Source organism: Bactrocera tryoni, chromosome 2, assembly GCF_016617805.1.
Source record: "Bactrocera tryoni isolate S06 chromosome 2, CSIRO_BtryS06_freeze2, whole genome shotgun sequence".
Lineage (NCBI taxonomy): Eukaryota > Metazoa > Arthropoda > Insecta > Diptera > Tephritidae > Bactrocera > Bactrocera tryoni.
In genome coordinates this window covers 54,948,347-54,956,644 of record NC_052500.1, presented here as the reverse complement: position 1 = coordinate 54,956,644, position 8,298 = coordinate 54,948,347, and the positions used below count along the sequence as shown (strand labels likewise).

General features: G+C 38.4%; 1 pseudogene; it reads left to right on the top strand.

Annotated features, from left to right (window-relative positions):
- The first annotated feature begins 1,020 nt into the window (after positions 1–1,020).
- The window catches only part of LOC120768762, a 136,499-nt pseudogene continuing 129,221 nt past the window's right edge, over positions 1,021–8,298 (top strand).

Genomic DNA, 8,298 nt, shown 5'->3' with positions numbered 1-8,298 from the left:
TGGTACGCCCGCTTACTTACAGTTTCTATTAAATTGGTAAAATGGAAATTAATTTAAAGTGGAGTATTTGCTTGAACGCTGTTTACTGAATGCTGTTACCTGAATTTGTAGTTGATGCTAAGAAATAAGGCTGCTACAGCTTCTTCATATTCGAAGAGTAATGTACTCTTATGATAAAACAATTCAACAATTTAATCTGGAGGAGTTGTTTTAGATTTCATGTAAGAGTTCGTGTTATACGAACTTCTTCTTACATCAGTTAAGCAATTCCGAAGAAAAGAAAAATACAAACTATAATCGGGAAATCACAAATCGATATCTCGAAAACCAAAGAGAAGTAAAATATTTGAATTCTCAAATTAAAAATCCTGTTTTATCCTCTTATATATATAATAGATCCCTTTGATCGAAATCATCTGAAAACCAAAAGGTCATTATTATATTAGAATATTATAAAACTGACGTTTAGGCCGACAAGTGTTAATATACACCAGGGTGTATACAGTGCTGTATCATGAGAATCTAAAATCATCTTCAGCAAGCTATTGGCATGGCGAATGTTTTGTTTATAACTGTACAAATGTGAACTCCATCTCGGGGTATTTAGTGTATTTAGCTGTTTTCGAGCAGTAATCGAAAACAAATAGGCAAGAAAAGTCTTACCTCTCGAAATCTTCACACAAAAACTACAATCGCTAAAACTGAATTACTATGGCAAGAAATAAATATTATATTTAATTTATAAGTAAGATAACAAATATTATATTTAATTTATTTGTTTGCGATTTACCTCGTCTTCTCAGCATGGGAGAACCGACAACATATCCCCAAGTACTACATTTATGTCGAAAACTTGACAACATGACGTATAGAATAAATCACGCGAATAATACATACAAAGTCGCGGGACCAAAAATGAACTTAAACAAAAACTCTACAACAACAACAACAGCAACAACAACAACAGCAGCAATAACAACAACAAAAACCAAATTGACGACAACAGCGACGACTAAGAACATGGATTACAGGAATCCCATTACGGAATCCGAAGAGGACGAATTACTCGCCTCGAGCCAGGAGACGAGTACGAGTACTGCCGGAAATACCAACCAAAGTATACCGGTAGATACTGCAGTGAAAACAGTAAATTTAAGGGAGGAAGCGTCCACCTGCAAAGATGCCATGAGTCATGGTTAGTGACCAAAGTGCACTGGCGGCTAAAGGAGAAAACAAAAAGAACCGCAAGAAATCCCAGAATCAGCTGAGGGAAAACCGGTACCAGAGGGCAGTCTTCATACTAGAAAAGATAGCCAAAGACCAGGCAGCCGGTATCCCAGTTGATGAGGCAGAAACAGAGAGCTTCAAACCAATAGTAGAGGAATATGAAGGTTACCTGAAAAGGAAGCAATCAGAACCTCTAGAAGAGAGTAAACAGGAGAGCACTTCACAAAAAAGGAATCGCTGTGTCACAGAAATACAAAAACCTCTGCCCAAAAACCAGGCGGAGTGAAGGTGAACACAGCAGCACAACAACGGCAAGGCATTCCTCCTCCCCGAGCACCATACAGGAAAGATGGATGGAGATCGACGTCATATTGTCAAGTATGGTGCTAAGCTTGTAGGGAGGACCCGTCACACTCCTCTGAAACCCTCAGGGGCTACAGGGTCATCAAGTGCGCGGACCAGGCCTCGCTAGATTTCCTGATGGGTAGTGATGCTAAAATCAGCAACGCCTTTGAAGGCCTCCAATTGAGGCTTATACCCGCCAGGGACATTCCGAAGAAACCTCGTGCTCGCATTTGGCTACCCCCTCTAGGGGGGCCAGGCGAAAACTCCTGAGGTGCATCAAGCTGCAAAACAAATCTATACCTGGTATATATGAGTGGCAGCTGATCAAGGAGGAAAAATCAAATAGAGCAAGTAGACCAATACTGGTGGCCATTTGCGATGAGTCCATTGAGGCTCTCAAGAAGACTGACTACAAAATCAGCTTCGGAATTCGCAAGGCGACAAAGCGGCTGACGAAGATGACACGGAAGAGGTCGACGACGCCAGCCAGTTGCTGCGGAATGTGGACATCAAAGAAACCCAAGATGCCCAATAACATAATATGCGTACAGATAAACCTGCAGCACTCGAAGAGTGCTACAGCGAATCTGACAACCCTCATAAAGGAGGGGGCATAGTCATCAGCCTAATACAGGAGCCCTGGGTCAACGAAGACACCATTAAAGGGCTAACCAGCACGAACAAAGGTAAACCTAGGGCATGCATTCTTATCAATAGAAGTATAAATGCATTTCTTCGTCCTAATTACAGCACAGCAGATATCACAGTGGTAAAGGTAGAACAGAAGGAAAATCCCTTCTTCTTGTTCTCGGCCTACTTGGCCCATGACGAAGACATACCAGCGGCACCGGCTCAGCAGACTAGTAGAGGACAACAGAAAGGAAGATGTCTTAATAGGGGGTGATGCAAACGCAAGACACACTGCATAAACACCAGAGGTGAGTCACTTTTGCAGTATATTCTGAATAGCAATCTAAGTATTTGCAACAACGGCGGTGAGAGGAAGTGCTGGACCTCACGCTATCAACAGACACAGAGAGTCCCATTGTGCATAACTGGAGCGTGTCCGATGAGCCTTCCATGTCGCATCACTCCTGGATACTCTTCAGAATCCACGAGAAATATAGCACTCCTCTTATATATCGGAAGAACAGCGTGGGAGAAATTTACCAGTATAGCAGCAAAATGCCTTGAAAAGAGGCAGTAAGAGTATTAGTAATCCTAAGGAACTAGATTCAGAAGTAGAGAGGCGTACATTAAGGCGGAGGGAAGTGATTGGACCTCTATGGAGGTACTAATTACAACGCACTTCCCCGGGAGTCAGCAAACACCTTTAACGAGGGTTCACCCAGAACCACCGATAAACGCGGCTGACTACCGAAGCTAAATAGTAGACAAAGATAAAATCAAATATGCCATAAATAGTTTTGCATCATTTAAAGCGGCAGGTCCTGACGGGGTTATGCCCATAATGCTGCAAAAACTCGTAGAACCGATGGTTCACAGGCTTGAAGATATACAAGGTCTGTCGCAAAAGAAACAGGACTGTTAAAAAAACAAAAAAAATTTAATATTTTTCAAAAGTTATATTTTTTTATTCAAAGTAGTTTCCTTGTGCTTCGATACAGCGTTAAGCCCGGTCAATTAGCATTTCAAATGAGTGTTTAAGGTCATTTTTCGGAATGCTCTTGAGAATATCGGTCGTCGCCTTTTGGATAGCTGAAATGTCCTGAAATCAGTGTCCTTTCATGGGCAAATGAAGTTTTCCAAATAGGTAAAAATCACAAGGTGCCAGATCTGGTGAGTAGGGTGAGTGATTAATGGTTAATATGTAGTTTTTTGTCAAAAAATCAGTGACAAGCGTCGACCGATGACACGGCGCATTATCGTGCACGACGAATGAGTGACAACAGACGCTTCATAGCACCAAGGTAAAACACAGCATTAATCGTTTGGCCAGGTGGGACGAACTCTCGGTGTACGATACCCTCGGAATCGTAAAAACAAATCAGTATTGTCTTTATTTTTGACTTCTGAAGACGACCGACTTCTGATCGTCACAGAGGTCCTCGTGACCTTCTTGGTATCGCTTAAACCACTCATGCACATTACTACGGGATAGGCACTGATCACCATTAACTTTTTTCGTCATTTGAAATGTTTCAGTAAACGTTTTCCCAAGTTTAAAACAAAATTTAATATTTGCTCTTTGTTCAAAGTGCATTTTAAGACCGATGACGAAAAGCTGCTGTCACTTTTTGATCGATAACATCGATTGTGGTCATCCAATTGTCTTAAAATTTTTACGAAATGTTACCAAGAGATCAAACTTTTTATTTCATATACCCACCAGTAGGTGGCACCACCAGAAACAGTTATATTTAAAAAGTACTGTTCTTTTGCGACAGACTGTATACAAAGCTAACATTCAACTATCTTACATCCCAAGAAGTTGGAAAAGAATTAAAGTTGTGTTCCTTCCAAAACCAGGCAGAAGGACACACGATAATGCCAAGGATGTTAGACCTATAAGCCTCACCTCCTTTATGCTGAAGGTACTAGAAAGGCTAATAAACTTATATGTAAGAGCAATAATGGCGGATATTGTATGTTCAGTTAATTTTAAAGAAAGTTCGAAATACACTTTTACGAAAAAACACGTTCTGTAATTTTCAGGCAGGGCTTTCCTTAACGAATCCGAGGCGGAGCTAATACCAAGCCCGCTAGGATCGATCAAAAGAGAGATCAATAGACAGTTTCAACAAATTGCACATAACAGGTGGAAAAACATTACAAAATGCATTATAACTAAACAATTATGGCCAATGTATGACAGGAAAAGAACCAACGACTAATTAAATAGGTCAAGAACAAGTATCTACAGAGTAACAGCTACCACAATAGGACATTGGCCATTTGGGGAACATGCGTCCAAAATGGGTATGCCCTTCAACGCCATCTACCGAGGCTGCGGAATAGCAGGGAACAAGGAAACAATTTCCCACTTTCTCAGTGAATGCCCAGCCCTAGCACAGATCCGACACAAAACACTGGGAATCCATCAAGCACCAAACCTTGAATGGATTTCTACTAAAAGCATATCAGACATAAGTAGCTTCATCGAAACCTCAAGAAGGTGAATCAGGATAGCAGATACAGAAGGTTCTACGAATAGTGTATCAAAATGGCACATCAAGTGCTAATTGAGCCCGATAGACAACAGGGCTGCACTCCTACCTACCTACCTATATATATTACACATTCACCGACATTTTCGATCAAAAATCAACTATGGATACCGAGGGCTAAATATTCGGTACCTAGGGGTTTGAACAGCTTTTATTGGATTTAAACAATTTTTGGTCATAAGGTGGCACACATTAAAGGAATTATTCGTGCAAAGTTTTATCCCGTTGTATTAATTACTTCTTGATTTGTGTACTGGAAACTAAACGAATCAAAAGGCATTTACATTGGGAAGTAGGCGAGGTTGTTGTCCGATTTCGTCCATTTTCACTCAGTGACATAATAATCTAAGAAGATGCCACGTTCTAAATTTTGTTGAAATCAAAATATTTTAGCCACAGGTGCCCCTTGCTAGTGCGATCCCCTGTGCCAAATTATAGTTTGATATCTTAATGTAGTGCTTAGTTATGGCACTTCATAGGATTTCGGTTAATGGCATTTTGTGGGCGTAGCAGTGGTCCGATTACGCTCATCTACGAACTCATAGTTTTTCGTAATAGGATTTCAACTTTTTTTATCATTGTGATCATTTATATATAAACTTATATATGTAATTTAGAATAGTCTTAAGTGATACGTACCACCCTTAGATGAACAAAACTATAATACTTTGTAGCAACAGGTTGCAAGAATACAAAGTGCTGCCTGTTTGGTACATGTTTTAACAACATATAAAATACGTGACCTTCATAAGCGTGTCAAGATCGGGTGCAATTCGTATTCAGCAGAGACGATTCTACGTAACCTGAATTGGCATTGATTGATATTCTATAAAGGCCTGTGTACAAGACACTCATCATCACTATTAATAAGAATGTGACCGAAGTCGAGGAATGATATATGAATGCCTCAAAAAAGTTTACAAAAAAGTCCGACTTCTAGGTGAAAAACTGAAAACTAATTATGCCTAAGTACCGTATAAAGAGCACTGTGGTTGTTGAACTGGATACACTTGTAACATAGAAATTGAATTGAAATGAAATACTTCTCCACTTCTCTTCTCAAAACGCTTTTGGGGATAAATGAATAATCAAACCTCAGTTCCGTGTTATTGTAATGGATGGATGCGCCGGTGTGAAAACTTCGTGATCGCCAGATTCAAAGAAATATAGGCCAGAAATTCAACGACTATACCTGAGAAATTTTAATGAAAGAGTAATTCCGCAGTTCAAAAATTCATTCAAAAGAAGAGAAAACCAAAGAAAAAATGTGCAATTTATATGTAAGAAGAGATGTCTACAAAGAATACGATCGAAGGAGGTTTGAAATTTTACAACGTTAATTTCATAGAAAAGGCTTTCTTAATCAGTTTTCCTCCTTACACGTTCAATTTTTTGGCTGTAAAAATTAAAATCCAGTAAATGTAGTACATATACATATACTCCCAACCGGTATATAAATCGAATCTGTTTGGTAAAAGGACACTTCATATAGTTCAACCCTTTTTTCCTTCTGCACATATAGCCCTGTGTATGGTTAAGCCACTGAGTCTCACATCGTTCTGTCATATTACTTTATAATATGTCAATGCACTCGACCGTATCAAATTTACTGTAGGCCTAAGCGAAACACGGCGTATACGCATACGCATACATAGAACTATAATTACGCCCAAACATACTTAATATATATAACAGAAGCATCTGCATTCGTAGTTTCACCGCATGTTACGTATACGCCATGGGCGCTAAATGTCACAGTAGTGGGAATTAAACTAGCCTATATATTCTTTATGCTGTACATCTCTCAGCAGTTTTACTAATATTTTTGTTTTGTTTTTGCCGTTCTGGTTTTTAGGTTTTCTGCTCTTTAATTTTGTGAAAAAAGCCAGAATTGAAATGGTTGGGGCTACCAGCCATGTGAGTTTAATTGTTCTACTCTTCACAATGTGCGTTTACTCTGTGGATGGCGAATTGTTTTTATTGTGTTTTCGGCATACTAATTCCTCCATAAGCACAGTGAAAAGTCTGTGAAGATAACAGGAGCGGTAGTTGGAGATGAGGAAAAATGTCATAGCAGATACGCTTGTGTTGATGACAGATGCGACTATGACTGTGACGGCTGAGATCTTAAGAATTTAGTGACTTTATGCTTCTACAAACTTTCTAAGCAGTTGGAAGTGAAAAAGTACTTTTATACAAAGACGTAAAAAATTAATAATATATTGGCTTAAAAAGCCTTTAACTGACTGGAAGATGTAAAATTCACAACAGAATTAGTGTGATTGATATAGAAATATTACCATGTCGATTCTTTCAAGAAGCCATTTCTTTGATGGATGTGAAATCAGACTTCTAATATAGAAGTGTTACAACTTCTTTTTAGAATTATGTTATGGCAAATGTACACTAACAGTCATTCTATTTTGCTTATTTAAATGTATAATTCCTTTTGAAATTAACATGAATAGAACTCTATACAGAACTCCATACAGATCAGATATCGTTAAGGCACTGATGTTGGTAAGTACAAAGTGACAGAAAATATAGATTTCGAGACAGCTATAATAAGAAAATCTTTATAAAAATCCAAAAGTCAATCGTTCTTGCGTCCTGACGAAAAAGGATTTTTTCCTCTGCAAACCAGGTATTTTTTCACGATTTTTTTCCTTCAACTGGTCCAAAAGGTTGCAATAATATATAGAATTAACTGTTTTACCAGTTTGCAAGTAAACCACAAAGAAAATTCCTCTCATCCTAAAAAACTGATGCCATAACCTTCTTGGCCGATTTCCGAACACAAACTCTTTTCGAAGCCGAACAACCAGGTTCACACATATCTTTTGCCTCTTGGTTTTATTCAGGCTAATGGTGATAGACCCAATGCTCATCTATACTGATGAATCCTTGCCCAGAAAGTCGCATTCGAATGTATTTTTGTTTCATTGTTAGCGAATACGAAACCTAGTGCGCACACAGCTTTCTAAAACCCAAAATTTCACTAAAATATGGCTCACATTGCCTAGTGAGATGCGTAAAGCCTCTACTAAATCTCTGTCAGTCAATCGAAGATCTTTCAAAACCATATTTTGCATTTCTGGTGTTGATGCGCTTTTTGGACGTCCTTCAAGAGAATCGTCATCAAGTCTTGTTAGACCACGTTTAAATTCAGCAACTCATCTTTCTTATCTAATCTAATTATAGGTTAGTAATCGTTATACACTTTTAAAATTCGTTCGTGAATTTGTTTTGGTGCTACACCTTCCAAAAATAACAATTTTATCACTGCACGATATAAAATTTTTTCCATCGTAAAAAATACTGTGATACGGCGACACTAAACAGCTTGTAAAGAATGAATTAACATATTGAAATGAAACTTTACATAAGTTCATATAAAGAGTGTACCAAGAAAACAGAAAATATTAAGGTATTTTGATGAAACCTTTCAATTTGATCACAGTAGTATGTACCTCGGTTGCACCCGAACTTAGCCCTTTTACTTGTTTCTTTTTCATTTTTGTACCTATAAATTGTACAT